Here is a 20,640-nt window from a genome sequence, read left to right on the forward strand (position 1 = left end):
TTTAAAAAAGCACCAAAAAAAACATGCTGCCACTCTGTCTCCCCCCCCCGAGATATGCTGCCACTGTCCTCCCCCCCCGAGATACGCTGCCACTGTCCTCCCTCCCCGAGATACGCTGCCGCTGTCCTCCCTCCCCGCGATACGCTGCCGCTGTCCTCCCTCCCCGCGATCCGCTGCGCTCCCTCCCCGAGATCCGCTGCCCTCCCTCCCCGCGATACGCTGCCCTCCCTCCCCGCGATACGCTGCCCTCCCTCCCCGCGATACGCTGCCGCTGCCCTCCCTCCCCGCGATACGCTGCCGCTGCCCTCCCTCCCCGCGATACGCTGCCGCTGCCCTCCCTCCCCGCGATACGCTGCCGCTGTCCTCCTCTGCCCCCCCTCCTCGACTTACCGGAGCAGACTCCCGGGTGTCTTCAGGGCCGGCGAGGGACATCTACGCAATACGCGTATGCAACTTCCGGTACCGTTACCGGAAGTTGCATTTGCGTATTGCGTAAATGTCTCCCGCCGGCCCCGCAAGACACCCGGGAGTCTGCTCCGGTAAGTCGGGGGTGGGCAGAGGTAAAACGCTTAGATAGCCTCCCGTGCCGGCCCCCCCCCCCCGTGGGAAGTGCTGGCAGGGGAGGCTGTCTGAGCGTATCGGGGAGAAGGATGCAGGTCCCCTGCACCGCTGCGGGGGATCTGTATCTTAACCCCGCTGCCTGCCCGGCGCCCGGGACTGCATGTCCCGGGCGTCGGGCGCTAGACCCCGAATATAGGCCGCACCCCCACTTTAAAAACTTAAAGTGGGGGAAAAAAGTGCGGCCTATATTCGAGCCAATACGGTATTACCTATTGCTACTTAGACTCAGGTATTGTCTTCTCCCATGTGCTCCTTTTTGTATTTACATAAAACATTTTCCCCAGTATGTCCCAATATCTAACAAATCAAGTTAAAAAAAGAAAGGAACAGAAACAAAATTTTCTTAAAAGGCCTTTATAAATGTATCCCATACATGTGTTTGTACATACATGTAGATTGAACATGAGGTCTATGTAGGTGACTGTACACAACATATGCCAGGGTCGGCACGCTTAGATGGTGGAATTAAATGCCATAGTAATATGAGGAAAAACTCAAATGGAGAAAATACATTTTATATTTATTTGAGGGACTTTGAGAGGTGAGATTGCACCTGTGACATGATCTTGACATGTTGGTAGTTACGCTGACAAGCTGCTCTACCACGCATGTATGGATATGTGGTTGGCCCTCCTGAGCCTGCTTTGCCAACGACTTGTCTCATTTGTGGTTGGAACTGAAATGATTTAGGCCCCGCCCATTTGATTCAGCCACGCCTATTATTGCATCATCTGCCTGTTTGTCTCGCTGGCTACACCATGGAGTCCAAGACCATCATCCTACACTGACCTCCCCCAGAGGATTTTCATGTTATCTGTAAACTGAACTTCCAATTTAACGTGTCAATAAAATTCTGTTAACATTTACTATAGTTCATGCTGTTTATTTAAAAATATTATTATTTCCCACAAATAACGTATGATATTTAGCAATTATCAGTTAATGTTCTAAGATAACGGGTCAGTTTAGTTTGATCAAGGGCAATATCAACGTACTGAGAGCAACAGCTATATTTGGAACGTTGGAACCAATGGAATGTTCTATCAGGTCTATCACCATAGCAACCATAGGAATGGTCTAAGCAGAAGAACCAGGTCAATGGCTGCCATGGTGATAAGATCAACATTGAAACTTTGCACCAAAAAGGAATCATTTTGTTTTCCGTGTATTCTGCGCGACTTTTCAAGCCAGAAATGAAACAGAACCGAAATATCCATTTATGAAATATTACTTTTTACCTTTTGTTTTTTTTTTTTATTAAACAAAAATCCATTTCTGTAAGATTAAGCCAGGCTTTAAGGGACTTGTCTCATTTGTGGTTGGAAGTGAAATGATTTAGACCCCGCCCACTTGATGCAGCCATGCCCACTATTGCATCATCAGCCTCTGTGATGTCATCATAGGAGGTTATATAAAGCAGGTGAAACTCAGACACTTCTCATTGCTCAGCAGAGCAGGCGAGTGAGAAGATGTTAGATACTCTTCTGATAATCGTGGGGTGCCTCTGCACCTTCACGATGCTTTTATTACTTGTTGGATTAGGAAAACGTAGTGGAGGACGAAAGGCAAATGAAGCCGACCTCTACCTAGAGATTATGTTCGCAATCGAACGCACAAACCACACCATGTTCCAGATACAGACCATAACGGGTCAGTTTAATTTGATCAACGTACTGAGAGCAACTGCTACGTTTGGAACGTTGGAACCAATGGAATGTTCTATCAGTTCTATCACCATAGCAACCATAGGAATGGTCTAAGCAGAAGAACCAAGTCAATGGTTGCCACGGTGATAAGATCAACATTGAAACTTTGCACCAAAAAGGAATCATTTTGTTTTCTGTGTATTCTGCGCGACTTTGGAAGCTAGAAATGAAACAGAACCGAAATATCCATTTATGAAATCTTACTTTTTACCTTTTGGAGGTTTTTTTTAAACAAAAATCCATTTCAGCAAGATTAAGCCGGGCTTTAAGTGACTTACTTAAAATTGAAATTGATGTTTTAGCTAACTGAAGACTATTTAAAATTATGAAGCGTGGCAGTTAACGCCGTGATGACTCCATTAAAAACTATTTCAGCCAATCAAACATTTTCAGGGGGAGTCTTGTTTTTTTCGAGAGGCTCCAACCGTTCCTTGGCCTCCCCTTATAGACTTTTTACGTAAAAAGTGTGTGTGTAACAGAACATATACATGTCACAAATTGCATGCATTCTTTTTTCCTTTTGCTACATCATACTGCATAATATACAGAATTATGCTTTCATTATTTTGCTACATTGTAGCGGTTAACAGGTGACTCTGTGAAGCCACAATGTTGAACAAATATGATACAAAGGGTCTCAAAGCAACGCATAGCGCATTTTGCTCTTTTAAATCTAATATTATAGAATCATGGAACCTGCCGACAGATCGGCCCCATTCGGCCCCCGTCTACTCGCCCGTTTCTCCTGCTGTAAAGACTCAAACCTTAATCAGTCGTTGGTCTTGTCTTAGATTCAGGAGCCGTATGTCTATCCCATGCATGTTTAATACCCTCACCTTAATAACATCACTCATCCTAGGATAACTTTTCACTTCCAGCATTATAGATATTACCTATTGCTACTTAGACTCAGGTATTGTCTTCTCCCATGTGCTCCTTTTTGTATTTACATAAAACATTTTCCCCAGTATGTCCCAATATCTAACAAATCAAGTTAAAAAAAGAAAGGAACAGAAACAAAATTTTCTTAAAAGGCCTTTATAAATGTATCCCATACATGTGTTTGTACATACATGTAGATTGAACATGAGGTCTATGTAGGTGACTGTACACAACATATGCCAGGGTCGGCACGCTTAGATGGTGGAATTAAATGCCATAGTAATATGAGGAAAAACTCAAATGGAGAAAATACATTTTATATTTATTTGAGGGACTTTGAGAGGTGAGATTGCACCTGTGACATGATCTTGACATGTTGGTAGTTACGCTGACAAGCTGCTCTACCACGCATGTATGGATATGTGGTTGGCCCTCCTGAGCCTGCTTTGCCAACGACTTGTCTCATTTGTGGTTGGAACTGAAATGATTTAGGCCCCGCCCATTTGATTCAGCCACGCCTATTATTGCATCATCTGCCTGTTTGTCTCGCTGGCTACACCATGGAGTCCAAGACCATCATCCTACACTGACCTCCCCCAGAGGATTTTCATGTTATCTGTAAACTGAACTTCCAATTTAACGTGTCAATAAAATTCTGTTAACATTTACTATAGTTCATGCTGTTTATTTAAAAATATTATTATTTCCCACAAATAACGTATGATATTTAGCAATTATCAGTTAATGTTCTAAGATAACGGGTCAGTTTAGTTTGATCAAGGGCAATATCAACGTACTGAGAGCAACAGCTACATTTGGAACGTTGGAACCAATGGAATGTTCTATCAGGTCTATCACCATAGCAACCATAGGAATGGTCTAAGCAGAAGAACCAGGTCAATGGTTGCCATGGTGATAAGATCAACATTGAAACTTTGCACCAAAAAGGAATCATTTTGTTTTCCGTGTATTCTGCGCGACTTTTCAAGCCAGAAATGAAACAGAACCGAAATATCCATTTATGAAATATTACTTTTTACCTTTTGTTTTTTTTTTTTATTAAACAAAAATCCATTTCTGTAAGATTAAGCCAGGCTTTAAGGGACTTGTCTCATTTGTGGTTGGAAGTGAAATGATTTAGACCCCGCCCACTTGATGCAGCCATGCCCACTATTGCATCATCAGCCTCTGTGATGTCATCATAGGAGGTTATATAAAGCAGGTGAAACTCAGACACTTCTCATTGCTCAGCAGAGCAGGCGAGTGAGAAGATGTTAGATACTCTTCTGATAATCGTGGGGTGCCTCTGCACCTTCACCATGCTTTTATTACTTGTTGGATTAGGAAAACGTAGTGGAGGACGAAAGGCAAATGAAGCCGACCTCTACCTAGAGATTATGTTCGCAATCGAACGCACAAACCACACCATGTTCCAGATACAGACCATAACGGGTCAGTTTAATTTGATCAACGTACTGAGAGCAACTGCTACGTTTGGAACGTTGGAACCAATGGAATGTTCTATCAGTTCTATCACCATAGCAACCATAGGAATGGTCTAAGCAGAAGAACCAAGTCAATGGTTGCCACGGTGATAAGATCAACATTGAAACTTTGCACCAAAAAGGAATCATTTTGTTTTCTGTGTATTCTGCGCGACTTTGGAAGCTAGAAATGAAACAGAACCGAAATATCCATTTATGAAATCTTACTTTTTACCTTTTGGAGGTTTTTTTTAAACAAAAATCCATTTCAGCAAGATTAAGCCGGGCTTTAAGTGACTTACTTAAAATTGAAATTGATGTTTTAGCTAACTGAAGACTATTTAAAATTATGAAGCGTGGCAGTTAACTCCGTGATGACTCCATTAAAAACTATTTCAGCCAATCAAACATTTTCAGGGGGAGTCTTGTTTTTTTCGAGAGGCTCCAACCGTTCCTTGGCCTCCCCTTATAGACTTTTTACGTAAAAAGTGTGTGTGTAACAGAACATATACATGTCACAAATTGCATGCATTCTTTTTTCCTTTTGCTACATCATACTGCATAATATACAGAATTATGCTTTCATTATTTTGCTACATTGTAGCGGTTAACAGGTGACTCTGTGAAGCCACAATGTTGAACAAATATGATACAAAGGGTCTCAAAGCAACGCATAGCGCATTTTGCTCTTTTAAATCTAATATTATAGAATCATGGAACCTGCCGACAGATCGGCCCCATTCGGCCCCCGTCTACTCGCCCGTTTCTCCTGCTGTAAAGACTCAAACCTTAATCAGTCGTTGGTCTTGTCTTAGATTCAGGAGCCGTATGTCTATCCCATGCATGTTTAATACCCTCACCTTAATAACATCACTCATCCTAGGATAACTTTTCACTTCCAGCATTATAGATATTACCTATTGCTACTTAGACTCAGGTATTGTCTTCTCCCATGTGCTCCTTTTTGTATTTACATAAAACATTTTCCCCAGTATGTCCCAATATCTAACAAATCAAGTTAAAAAAAGAAAGGAACAGAAACAAAATTTTCTTAAAAGGCCTTTATAAATGTATCCCATACATGTGTTTGTACATACATGTAGATTGAACATGAGGTCTATGTAGGTGACTGTACACAACATAACATATGCCAGGGTCGGCACGCTTAGATGGTGGAATTAAATGCCATAGTAATATGAGGAAAAACTCAAATGGAGAAAATATATTTTATATTTATTTGAGGGACTTTGAGAGGTGAGATTGCACCTGTGACATGATCTTGACATGTTGGTAGTTACGCTGACAAGCTGCTCTACCACGCATGTATGGATATGTGGTTGGCCCTCCTGAGCCTGCTTTGCCAACGACTTGTCTCATTTGTGGTTGGAACTGAAATGATTTAGGCCCCGCCCACTTGATTCAGGCACGCCTATTATTGCATCATCTGCCTGTTTGTCTCGCTGGCTACACCATGGAGTCCAAGACCATCATCCTACACTGACCTCCCCCAGAGGATTTTCATGTTATCTGTAAACTGAACTTCCAATTTAACGTGTCAATAAAATTCTGTTAACATTTAGTATAGTTCATGCTGTTTATTTAAAAATATTATTATTTCCCACAAATAACGTATGATATTTAGCAATTATCAGTTAATGTTCTAAGATAACGGGTCAGTTTAATTTGATCAAGGGCAATATCAACGTACTGAGAGCAACAGCTACATTTGGAACGTTGGAACCAATGGAATGTTCTATCAGGTCTATCACCATAGCAACCATAGGAAGGGTCTAAGCAGAAGAACCAGGTCAATGGTTGCCATGGTGATAAGATCAACATTGAAACTTTGCACCAAAAAGGAATCATTTTGTTTTCCGTGTATTCTGCGCGACTTTTCAAGCCAGAAATGAAACAGAACCGAAATATCCATTTATGAAATATTACTTTTTACCTTTTGTTTTTTTTTTTATTAAACAAAAATCCATTTCTGTAAGATTAAGCCAGGCTTTAAGGGACTTGTCTCATTTGTGGTTGGAAGTGAAATGATTTAGACCCCGCCCACTTGATGCAGCCATGCCCACTATTGCATCATCAGCCTCTGTGATGTCATCATAGGAGGTTATATAAAGCAGGTGAAACTCAGACACTTCTCATTGCTCAGCAGAGCAGGCGAGTGAGAAGATGTTAGATACTCTTCTGATAATCGTGGGGTGCCTCTGCACCTTCACGATGCTTTTATTACTTGTTGGATTAGGAAAACGTAGTGGAGGACGAAAGGCAAATGAAGCCGACCTCTACCTAGAGATTATGTTCGCAATCGAACGCACAAACCACACCATGTTCCAGATACAGACCATAACGGGTCAGTTTAATTTGATCAACGTACTGAGAGCAACTGCTACGTTTGGAACGTTGGAACCAATGGAATGTTCTATCAGTTCTATCACCATAGCAACCATAGGAATGGTCTAAGCAGAAGAACCAAGTCAATGGTTGCCACGGTGATAAGATCAACATTGAAACTTTGCACCAAAAAGGAATCATTTTGTTTTCTGTGTATTCTGCGCGACTTTGGAAGCTAGAAATGAAACAGAACCGAAATATCCATTTATGAAATCTTACTTTTTACCTTTTGGAGGTTTTTTTTAAACAAAAATCCATTTCAGCAAGATTAAGCCGGGCTTTAAGTGACTTACTTAAAATTGAAATTGATGTTTTAGCTAACTGAAGACTATTTAAAATTATGAAGCGTGGCAGTTAACGCCGTGATGACTCCATTAAAAACTATTTCAGCCAATCAAACATTTTCAGGGGGAGTCTTGTTTTTTTCGAGAGGCTCCAACCGTTCCTTGGCCTCCCCTTATAGACTTTTTACGTAAAAAGTGTGTGTGTGTGTGTGTAACAGAACATATACATGTCACAAATTGCATGCATTCTTTTTTCCTTTTGCTACATCATACAGCATAATATACAGAATTATGCTTTCATTATTTTGCTACATTGTAGCGGTTAACAGGTGACTCTGTGAAGCCACAATGTTGAACAAATATGATACAAAGGGTCTCAAAGCAACGCATAGCGCATTTTGCTCTTTTAAATCTAATATTATAGAATCATGGAACCTGCCGACAGATCGGCCCCATTCGGCCCCCGTCTACTCGCCCGTTTCTCCTGCTGTAAAGACTCAAACCTTAATCAGTCGTTGGTCTTGTCTTAGATTCAGGAGCTGTATGTCTATCCCATGCATGTTTAATACCCTCACCTTAATAACATCACTCATCCTAGGATAACTTTTCACTTCCAGCATTATAGATATTACCTATTGCTACTTAGACTCAGGTATTGTCTTCTCCCATGTGCTCCTTTTTGTATTTACATAAAACATTTTCCCCAGTATGTCCCAATATCTAACAAATCAAGTTAAAAAAAGAAAGGAACAGAAACAAAATTTTCTTAAAAGGCCTTTATAAATGTATCCCATACATGTGTTTGTACATACATGTAGATTGAACATGAGGTCTATGTAGGTGACTGTACACAACATATGCCAGGGTCGGCACGCTTAGATGGTGGAATTAAATGAGGAATTAATATGAGGAAAAACTCAATTGGAGAAAATATATTTTATATTTATTTGAGGGACTTTGAGAGGTGAGATTGCACCTGTGACATGATCTTGACATGTTGGTAGTTACGCTGACAAGCTGCTCTACCACGCATGTATGGATATGTGGTTGGCCCTCCTGAGCCTGCTTTGCCAACGACTTGTCTCATTTGTGGTTGGAACTGAAATGATTTAGGCCCCGCCCACTTGATTCAGGCACGCCTATTATTGCATCATCTGCCTGTTTGTCTCGCTGGCTACACCATGGAGTCCAAGACCATCATCCTACACTGACCTCCCCCAGAGGATTTTCATGTTATCTGTAAACTGAACTTCCAATTTAACGTGTCAATAAAATTCTGTTAACATTTAGTATAGTTCATGCTGTTTATTTAAAAATATTATTATTTCCCACAAATAACGTATGATATTTAGCAATTATCAGTTAATGTTCTAAGATAACGGGTCAGTTTAATTTGATCAAGGGCAATATCAACGTACTGAGAGCAACAGCTACATTTGGAACGTTGGAACCAATGGAATGTTCTATCAGGTCTATCACCATAGCAACCATAGGAATGGTCTAAGCAGAAGAACCAGGTCAATGGTTGCCATGGTGATAAGATCAACATTGAAACTTTGCACCAAAAAGGAATCGTTTTGTTTTCCGTGTATTCTGCGCGACTTTTCAAGCCAGAAATGAAACAGAACCGAAATATCCATTTATGAAATATTACTTTTTACCTTTTGTTTTTTTTTTTTATTAAACAAAAATCCATTTCTGTAAGATTAAGCCAGGCTTTAAGGGACTTGTCTCATTTGTGGTTGGAAGTGAAATGATTTAGACCCCGCCCACTTGATGCAGCCATGCCCACTATTGCATCATCAGCCTCTGTGATGTCATCATAGGAGGTTATATAAAGCAGGTGAAACTCAGACACTTCTCATTGCTCAGCAGAGCAGGCGAGTGAGAAGATGTTAGATACTCTTCTGATAATCGTGGGGTGCCTCTGCACCTTCACGATGCTTTTATTACTTGTTGGATTAGGAAAACGTAGTGGAGGACGAAAGGCAAATGAAGCCGACCTCTACCTAGAGATTATGTTCGCAATCGAACGCACAAACCACACCATGTTCCAGATACAGACCATAACGGTCAGTTTAATTTGATCAACGTACTGAGAGCAACTGCTACGTTTGGAACGTTGGAACCAATGGAATGTTCTATCAGTTCTATCACCATAGCAACCATAGGAATGGTCTAAGCAGAAGAACCAAGTCAATGGTTGCCACGGTGATAAGATCAACATTGAAACTTTGCACCAAAAAGGAATCATTTTGTTTTCTGTGTATTCTGCGCGACTTTGGAAGCTAGAAATGAAACAGAACCGAAATATCCATTTATGAAATCTTACTTTTTACCTTTTGGAGGTTTTTTTTAAACAAAAATCCATTTCAGCAAGATTAAGCCGGGCTTTAAGTGACTTACTTAAAATTGAAATTGATGTTTTAGCTAACTGAAGACTATTTAAAATTATGAAGCGTGGCAGTTAACGCCGTGATGACTCCATTAAAAACTATTTCAGCCAATCAAACATTTTCAGGGGGAGTCTTGTTTTTTTCGAGAGGCTCCAACCGTTCCTTGGCCTCCCCTTATAGACTTTTTACGTAAAAAGTGTGTGTGTAACAGAACATATACATGTCACAAATTGCATGCATTCTTTTTTCCTTTTGCTACATCATACTGCATAATATACAGAATTATGCTTTCATTATTTTGCTACATTGTAGCGGTTAACAGGTGACTCTGTGAAGCCACAATGTTGAACAAATATGATACAAAGGGTCTCAAAGCAACGCATAGCGCATTTTGCTCTTTTAAATCTAATATTATAGAATCATGGAACCTGCCGACAGATCGGCCCCATTCGGCCCCCGTCTACTCGCCCGTTTCTCCTGCTGTAAAGACTCAAACCTTAATCAGTCGTTGGTCTTGTCTTAGATTCAGGAGCCGTATGTCTATCCCATGCATGTTTAATACCCTCACCTTAATAACATCACTCATCCTAGGATAACTTTTCACTTCCAGCATTATAGATATTACCTATTGCTACTTAGACTCAGGTATTGTCTTCTCCCATGTGCTCCTTTTTGTATTTACATAAAACATTTTCCCCAGTATGTCCCAATATCTAACAAATCAAGTTAAAAAAAGAAAGGAACAGAAACAAAATTTTCTTAAAAGGCCTTTATAAATGTATCCCATACATGTGTTTGTACATACATGTAGATTGAACATGAGGTCTATGTAGGTGACTGTACACAACATATGCCAGGGTCGGCACGCTTAGATGGTGGAATTAAATGCCATAGTAATATGAGGAAAAACTCAAATGGAGAAAATACATTTTATATTTATTTGAGGGACTTTGAGAGGTGAGATTGCACCTGTGACATGATCTTGACATGTTGGTAGTTACGCTGACAAGCTGCTCTACCACGCATGTATGGATATGTGGTTGGCCCTCCTGAGCCTGCTTTGCCAACGACTTGTCTCATTTGTGGTTGGAACTGAAATGATTTAGGCCCCGCCCATTTGATTCAGCCACGCCTATTATTGCATCATCTGCCTGTTTGTCTCGCTGGCTACACCATGGAGTCCAAGACCATCATCCTACACTGACCTCCCCCAGAGGATTTTCATGTTATCTGTAAACTGAACTTCCAATTTAACGTGTCAATAAAATTCTGTTAACATTTACTATAGTTCATGCTGTTTATTTAAAAATATTATTATTTCCCACAAATAACGTATGATATTTAGCAATTATCAGTTAATGTTCTAAGATAACGGGTCAGTTTAGTTTGATCAAGGGCAATATCAACGTACTGAGAGCAACAGCTACATTTGGAACGTTGGAACCAATGGAATGTTCTATCAGGTCTATCACCATAGCAACCATAGGAATGGTCTAAGCAGAAGAACCAGGTCAATGGTTGCCATGGTGATAAGATCAACATTGAAACTTTGCACCAAAAAGGAATCATTTTGTTTTCCGTGTATTCTGCGCGACTTTTCAAGCCAGAAATGAAACAGAACCGAAATATCCATTTATGAAATATTACTTTTTACCTTTTGTTTTTTTTTTTTATTAAACAAAAATCCATTTCTGTAAGATTAAGCCAGGCTTTAAGGGACTTGTCTCATTTGTGGTTGGAAGTGAAATGATTTAGACCCCGCCCACTTGATGCAGCCATGCCCACTATTGCATCATCAGCCTCTGTGATGTCATCATAGGAGGTTATATAAAGCAGGTGAAACTCAGACACTTCTCATTGCTCAGCAGAGCAGGCGAGTGAGAAGATGTTAGATACTCTTCTGATAATCGTGGGGTGCCTCTGCACCTTCACCATGCTTTTATTACTTGTTGGATTAGGAAAACGTAGTGGAGGACGAAAGGCAAATGAAGCCGACCTCTACCTAGAGATTATGTTCGCAATCGAACGCACAAACCACACCATGTTCCAGATACAGACCATAACGGGTCAGTTTAATTTGATCAACGTACTGAGAGCAACTGCTACGTTTGGAACGTTGGAACCAATGGAATGTTCTATCAGTTCTATCACCATAGCAACCATAGGAATGGTCTAAGCAGAAGAACCAAGTCAATGGTTGCCACGGTGATAAGATCAACATTGAAACTTTGCACCAAAAAGGAATCATTTTGTTTTCTGTGTATTCTGCGCGACTTTGGAAGCTAGAAATGAAACAGAACCGAAATATCCATTTATGAAATCTTACTTTTTACCTTTTGGAGGTTTTTTTTAAACAAAAATCCATTTCAGCAAGATTAAGCCGGGCTTTAAGTGACTTACTTAAAATTGAAATTGATGTTTTAGCTAACTGAAGACTATTTAAAATTATGAAGCGTGGCAGTTAACGCCGTGATGACTCCATTAAAAACTATTTCAGCCAATCAAACATTTTCAGGGGGAGTCTTGTTTTTTTCGAGAGGCTCCAACCGTTCCTTGGCCTCCCCTTATAGACTTTTTACGTAAAAAGTGTGTGTGTAACAGAACATATACATGTCACAAATTGCATGCATTCTTTTTTCCTTTTGCTACATCATACTGCATAATATACAGAATTATGCTTTCATTATTTTGCTACATTGTAGCGGTTAACAGGTGACTCTGTGAAGCCACAATGTTGAACAAATATGATACAAAGGGTCTCAAAGCAACGCATAGCGCATTTTGCTCTTTTAAATCTAATATTATAGAATCATGGAACCTGCCGACAGATCGGCCCCATTCGGCCCCCGTCTACTCGCCCGTTTCTCCTGCTGTAAAGACTCAAACCTTAATCAGTCGTTGGTCTTGTCTTAGATTCAGGAGCCGTATGTCTATCCCATGCATGTTTAATACCCTCACCTTAATAACATCACTCATCCTAGGATAACTTTTCACTTCCAGCATTATAGATATTACCTATTGCTACTTAGACTCAGGTATTGTCTTCTCCCATGTGCTCCTTTTTGTATTTACATAAAACATTTTCCCCAGTATGTCCCAATATCTAACAAATCAAGTTAAAAAAAGAAAGGAACAGAAACAAAATTTTCTTAAAAGGCCTTTATAAATGTATCCCATACATGTGTTTGTACATACATGTAGATTGAACATGAGGTCTATGTAGGTGACTGTACACAACATAACATATGCCAGGGTCGGCACGCTTAGATGGTGGAATTAAATGCCATAGTAATATGAGGAAAAACTCAAATGGAGAAAATATATTTTATATTTATTTGAGGGACTTTGAGAGGTGAGATTGCACCTGTGACATGATCTTGACATGTTGGTAGTTACGCTGACAAGCTGCTCTACCACGCATGTATGGATATGTGGTTGGCCCTCCTGAGCCTGCTTTGCCAACGACTTGTCTCATTTGTGGTTGGAACTGAAATGATTTAGGCCCCGCCCACTTGATTCAGGCACGCCTATTATTGCATCATCTGCCTGTTTGTCTCGCTGGCTACACCATGGAGTCCAAGACCATCATCCTACACTGACCTCCCCCAGAGGATTTTCATGTTATCTGTAAACTGAACTTCCAATTTAACGTGTCAATAAAATTCTGTTAACATTTAGTATAGTTCATGCTGTTTATTTAAAAATATTATTATTTCCCACAAATAACGTATGATATTTAGCAATTATCAGTTAATGTTCTAAGATAACGGGTCAGTTTAATTTGATCAAGGGCAATATCAACGTACTGAGAGCAACAGCTACATTTGGAACGTTGGAACCAATGGAATGTTCTATCAGGTCTATCACCATAGCAACCATAGGAATGGTCTAAGCAGAAGAACCAGGTCAATGGTTGCCATGGTGATAAGATCAACATTGAAACTTTGCACCAAAAAGGAATCATTTTGTTTTCCGTGTATTCTGCGCGACTTTTCAAGCCAGAAATGAAACAGAACCGAAATATCCATTTATGAAATATTACTTTTTACCTTTTGTTTTTTTTTTTATTAAACAAAAATCCATTTCTGTAAGATTAAGCCAGGCTTTAAGGGACTTGTCTCATTTGTGGTTGGAAGTGAAATGATTTAGACCCCGCCCACTTGATGCAGCCATGCCCACTATTGCATCATCAGCCTCTGTGATGTCATCATAGGAGGTTATATAAAGCAGGTGAAACTCAGACACTTCTCATTGCTCAGCAGAGCAGGCGAGTGAGAAGATGTTAGATACTCTTCTGATAATCGTGGGGTGCCTCTGCACCTTCACGATGCTTTTATTACTTGTTGGATTAGGAAAACGTAGTGGAGGACGAAAGGCAAATGAAGCCGACCTCTACCTAGAGATTATGTTCGCAATCGAACGCACAAACCACACCATGTTCCAGATACAGACCATAACGGGTCAGTTTAATTTGATCAACGTACTGAGAGCAACTGCTACGTTTGGAACGTTGGAACCAATGGAATGTTCTATCAGTTCTATCACCATAGCAACCATAGGAATGGTCTAAGCAGAAGAACCAAGTCAATGGTTGCCACGGTGATAAGATCAACATTGAAACTTTGCACCAAAAAGGAATCATTTTGTTTTCTGTGTATTCTGCGCGACTTTGGAAGCTAGAAATGAAACAGAACCGAAATATCCATTTATGAAATCTTACTTTTTACCTTTTGGAGGTTTTTTTTAAACAAAAATCCATTTCAGCAAGATTAAGCCGGGCTTTAAGTGACTTACTTAAAATTGAAATTGATGTTTTAGCTAACTGAAGACTATTTAAAATTATGAAGCGTGGCAGTTAACGCCGTGATGACTCCATTAAAAACTATTTCAGCCAATCAAACATTTTCAGGGGGAGTCTTGTTTTTTTCGAGAGGCTCCAACCGTTCCTTGGCCTCCCCTTATAGACTTTTTACGTAAAAAGTGTGTGTGTGTGTGTGTAACAGAACATATACATGTCACAAATTGCATGCATTCTTTTTTCCTTTTGCTACATCATACAGCATAATATACAGAATTATGCTTTCATTATTTTGCTACATTGTAGCGGTTAACAGGTGACTCTGTGAAGCCACAATGTTGAACAAATATGATACAAAGGGTCTCAAAGCAACGCATAGCGCATTTTGCTCTTTTAAATCTAATATTATAGAATCATGGAACCTGCCGACAGATCGGCCCCATTCGGCCCCCGTCTACTCGCCCGTTTCTCCTGCTGTAAAGACTCAAACCTTAATCAGTCGTTGGTCTTGTCTTAGATTCAGGAGCTGTATGTCTATCCCATGCATGTTTAATACCCTCACCTTAATAACATCACTCATCCTAGGATAACTTTTCACTTCCAGCATTATAGATATTACCTATTGCTACTTAGACTCAGGTATTGTCTTCTCCCATGTGCTCCTTTTTGTATTTACATAAAACATTTTCCCCAGTATGTCCCAATATCTAACAAATCAAGTTAAAAAAAGAAAGGAACAGAAACAAAATTTTCTTAAAAGGCCTTTATAAATGTATCCCATACATGTGTTTGTACATACATGTAGATTGAACATGAGGTCTATGTAGGTGACTGTACACAACATATGCCAGGGTCGGCACGCTTAGATGGTGGAATTAAATGAGGAATTAATATGAGGAAAAACTCAATTGGAGAAAATATATTTTATATTTATTTGAGGGACTTTGAGAGGTGAGATTGCACCTGTGACATGATCTTGACATGTTGGTAGTTACGCTGACAAGCTGCTCTACCACGCATGTATGGATATGTGGTTGGCCCTCCTGAGCCTGCTTTGCCAACGACTTGTCTCATTTGTGGTTGGAACTGAAATGATTTAGGCCCCGCCCACTTGATTCAGGCACGCCTATTATTGCATCATCTGCCTGTTTGTCTCGCTGGCTACACCATGGAGTCCAAGACCATCATCCTACACTGACCTCCCCCAGAGGATTTTCATGTTATCTGTAAACTGAACTTCCAATTTAACGTGTCAATAAAATTCTGTTAACATTTAGTATAGTTCATGCTGTTTATTTAAAAATATTATTATTTCCCACAAATAACGTATGATATTTAGCAATTATCAGTTAATGTTCTAAGATAACGGGTCAGTTTAATTTGATCAAGGGCAATATCAACGTACTGAGAGCAACAGCTACATTTGGAACGTTGGAACCAATGGAATGTTCTATCAGGTCTATCACCATAGCAACCATAGGAATGGTCTAAGCAGAAGAACCAGGTCAATGGTTGCCATGGTGATAAGATCAACATTGAAACTTTGCACCAAAAAGGAATCGTTTTGTTTTCCGTGTATTCTGCGCGACTTTTCAAGCCAGAAATGAAACAGAACCGAAATATCCATTTATGAAATATTACTTTTTACCTTTTGTTTTTTTTTTTTATTAAACAAAAATCCATTTCTGTAAGATTAAGCCAGGCTTTAAGGGACTTGTCTCATTTGTGGTTGGAAGTGAAATGATTTAGACCCCGCCCACTTGATGCAGCCATGCCCACTATTGCATCATCAGCCTCTGTGATGTCATCATAGGAGGTTATATAAAGCAGGTGAAACTCAGACACTTCTCATTGCTCAGCAGAGCAGGCGAGTGAGAAGATGTTAGATACTCTTCTGATAATCGTGGGGTGCCTCTGCACCTTCACGATGCTTTTATTACTTGTTGGATTAGGAAAACGTAGTGGAGGACGAAAGGCAAATGAAGCCGACCTCTACCTAGAGATTATGTTCGCAATCGAACGCACAAACCACACCATGTTCCAGATACAGACCATAACGGTCAGTTTAATTTGATCAACGTACTGAGAGCAACTGCTACGTTTGGAACGTTGGAACCAATGGAATGTTCTATCAGTTCTATCACCATAGCAACCATAGGAATGGTCTAAGCAGAAGAACCAAGTCAATGGTTGCCACGGTGATAAGATCAACATTGAAACTTTGCACCAAAAAGGAATCATTTTGTTTTCTGTGTATTCTGCGCGACTTTGGAAGCTAGAAATGAAACAGAACCGAAATATCCATTTATGAAATCTTACTTTTTACCTTTTGGAGGTTTTTTTTAAACAAAAATCCATTTCAGCAAGATTAAGCCGGGCTTTAAGTGACTTACTTAAAATTGAAATTGATGTTTTAGCTAACTGAAGACTATTTAAAATTATGAAGCGTGGCAGTTAACGCCGTGATGACTCCATTAAAAACTATTTCAGCCAATCAAACATTTTCAGGGGGAGTCTTGTTTTTTTCGAGAGGCTCCAACCGTTCCTTGGCCTCCCCTTATAGACTTTTTACGTAAAAAGTGTGTGTGTAACAGAACATATACATGTCACAAATTGCATGCATTCTTTTTTCCTTTTGCTACATCATACTGCATAATATACAGAATTATGCTTTCATTATTTTGCTACATTGTAGCGGTTAACAGGTGACTCTGTGAAGCCACAATGTTGAACAAATATGATACAAAGGGTCTCAAAGCAACGCATAGCGCATTTTGCTCTTTTAAATCTAATATTATAGAATCATGGAACCTGCCGACAGATCGGCCCCATTCGGCCCCCGTCTACTCGCCCGTTTCTCCTGCTGTAAAGACTCAAACCTTAATCAGTCGTTGGTCTTGTCTTAGATTCAGGAGCCGTATGTCTATCCCATGCATGTTTAATACCCTCACCTTAATAACATCACTCATCCTAGGATAACTTTTCACTTCCAGCATTATAGATATTACCTATTGCTACTTAGACTCAGGTATTGTCTTCTCCCATGTGCTCCTTTTTGTATTTACATAAAACATTTTCCCCAGTATGTCCCAATATCTAACAAATCAAGTTAAAAAAAGAAAGGAACAGAAACAAAATTTTCTTAAAAGGCCTTTATAAATGTATCCCATACATGTGTTTGTACATACATGTAGATTGAACATGAGGTCTATGTAGGTGACTGTACACAACATATGCCAGGGTCGGCACGCTTAGATGGTGGAATTAAATGCCATAGTAATATGAGGAAAAACTCAAATGGAGAAAATACATTTTATATTTATTTGAGGGACTTTGAGAGGTGAGATTGCACCTGTGACATGATCTTGACATGTTGGTAGTTACGCTGACAAGCTGCTCTACCACGCATGTATGGATATGTGGTTGGCCCTCCTGAGCCTGCTTTGCCAACGACTTGTCTCATTTGTGGTTGGAACTGAAATGATTTAGGCCCCGCCCATTTGATTCAGCCACGCCTATTATTGCATCATCTGCCTGTTTGTCTCGCTGGCTACACCATGGAGTCCAAGACCATCATCCTACACTGACCTCCCCCAGAGGATTTTCATGTTATCTGTAAACTGAACTTCCAATTTAACGTGTCAATAAAATTCTGTTAACATTTACTATAGTTCATGCTGTTTATTTAAAAATATTATTATTTCCCACAAATAACGTATGATATTTAGCAATTATCAGTTAATGTTCTAAGATAACGGGTCAGTTTAGTTTGATCAAGGGCAATATCAACGTACTGAGAGCAACAGCTACATTTGGAACGTTGGAACCAATGGAATGTTCTATCAGGTCTATCACCATAGCAACCATAGGAATGGTCTAAGCAGAAGAACCAGGTCAATGGTTGCCATGGTGATAAGATCAACATTGAAACTTTGCACCAAAAAGGAATCATTTTGTTTTCCGTGTATTCTGCGCGACTTTTCAAGCCAGAAATGAAACAGAACCGAAATATCCATTTATGAAATATTACTTTTTACCGTTTTTTTTTTTTTTTTATTAAACAAAAATCCATTTCTGTAAGATTAAGCCAGGCTTTAAGGGACTTGTCTCATTTGTGGTTGGAAGTGAAATGATTTAGACCCCGCCCACTTGATGCAGCCATGCCCACTATTGCATCATCAGCCTCTGTGATGTCATCATAGGAGGTTATATAAAGCAGGTGAAACTCAGACACTTCTCATTGCTCAGCAGAGCAGGCGAGTGAGAAGATGTTAGATACTCTTCTGATAATCGTGGGGTGCCTCTGCACCTTCACGATGCTTTTATTACTTGTTGGATTAGGAAAACGTAGTGGAGGACGAAAGGCAAATGAAGCCGACCTCTACCTAGAGATTATGTTCGCAATCGAACGCACAAACCACACCATGTTCCAGATACAGACCATAACGGGTCAGTTTAATTTGATCAACGTACTGAGAGCAACTGCTACGTTTGGAACGTTGGAACCAATGGAATGTTCTATCAGTTCTATCACCATAGCAACCATAGGAATGGTCTAAGCAGAAGAACCAAGTCAATGGTTGCCACGGTGATAAGATCAACATTGAAACTTTGCACCAAAAAGGAATCATTTTGTTTTCTGTGTATTCTGCGCGACTTTGGAAGCTAGAAATGAAACAGAACCGAAATATCCATTTATGAAATCTTACTTTTTACCTTTTGGAGGTTTTTTTTAAACAAAAATCCATTTCAGCAAGATTAAGCCGGGCTTTAAGTGACTTACTTAAAATTGAAATTGATGTTTTAGCTAACTGAAGACTATTTAAAATTATGAAGCGTGGCAGTTAACGCCGTGATGACTCCATTAAAAACTATTTCAGCCAAACATTTTCAGGGGGAGTCTTGTTTTTTTCGAGAGGCTCCAACCGTTCCTTGGCCTCCCCTTATAGACTTTTTACGTAAAAAGTGTGTGTGTGTGTGTGTAACAGAACATATACATGTCACAAATTGCATGCATTCTTTTTTCCTTTTGCTACATCATACAGCATAATATACAGAATTATGCTTTCATTATTTTGCTACATTGTAGCGGTTAACAGGTGACTCTGTGAAGCCACAATGTTGAACAAATATGATACAAAGGGTCTCAAAGCAACGCATAGCGCATTTTGCTCTTTTAAATCTAATATTATAGAATCATGGAACCTGCTGACAGATCGGCCCCATTCGGCCCCCGTCTACTCGCCCGTTTCTCCTGCTGTAAAGACTCAAACCTTAATCAGTCGTTGGTCTTGTCTTAGATTCAGGAGCCGTATGTCTATCCCATGCATGTTTAATACCCTCACCTTAATAACATCACTCATCCTAGGATAACTTTTCACTTCCAGCATTATAGATATTACCTATTGCTACTTAGACTCAGGTATTGTCTTCTCCCATGTGCTCCTTTTTGTATTTACATAAAACATTTTCCCCAGTATGTCCCAATATCTAACAAATCAAGTTAAAAAAAGAAAGGAACAGAAACAAAATTTTCTTAAAAGGCCTTTATAAATGTATCCCATACATGTGTTTGTACATACATGTAGATTGAACATGAGGTCTATGTAGGTGACTGTACACAACATATGCCAGGGTCGGCACGCTTAGATGGTGGAATTAAATGCCATAGTAATATGAGGAAAAACTCAAATGGAGAAAATATATTTTATATTTATTTGAGGGACTTTGAGAGGTGAGATTGCACCTGTGACATGATCTTGACATGTTGGTAGTTACGCTGACAAGCTGCTCTACCACGCATGTATGGATATGTGGTTGGCCCTCCTGAGCCTGCTTTGCCAACGACTTGTCTCATTTGTGGTTGGAACTGAAATGATTTAGGCCCCGCCCACTTGATTCAGCCACGCCTATTATTGCATCATCTGCCTGTTTGTCTCGCTGGCTACACCATGGAGTCCAAGACCATCATCCTACACTGACCTCCCCCAGAGGATTTTCATGTTATCTGTAAACTGAACTTCCAATTTAACGTTTCAATAAAATTCTGTTAACATTTAGTATAGT

The sequence above is a fragment of the Spea bombifrons genome, chromosome 9, assembly GCF_027358695.1.
Source record: "Spea bombifrons isolate aSpeBom1 chromosome 9, aSpeBom1.2.pri, whole genome shotgun sequence".
Taxonomy (NCBI): Eukaryota; Metazoa; Chordata; class Amphibia; order Anura; family Pelobatidae; genus Spea; species Spea bombifrons.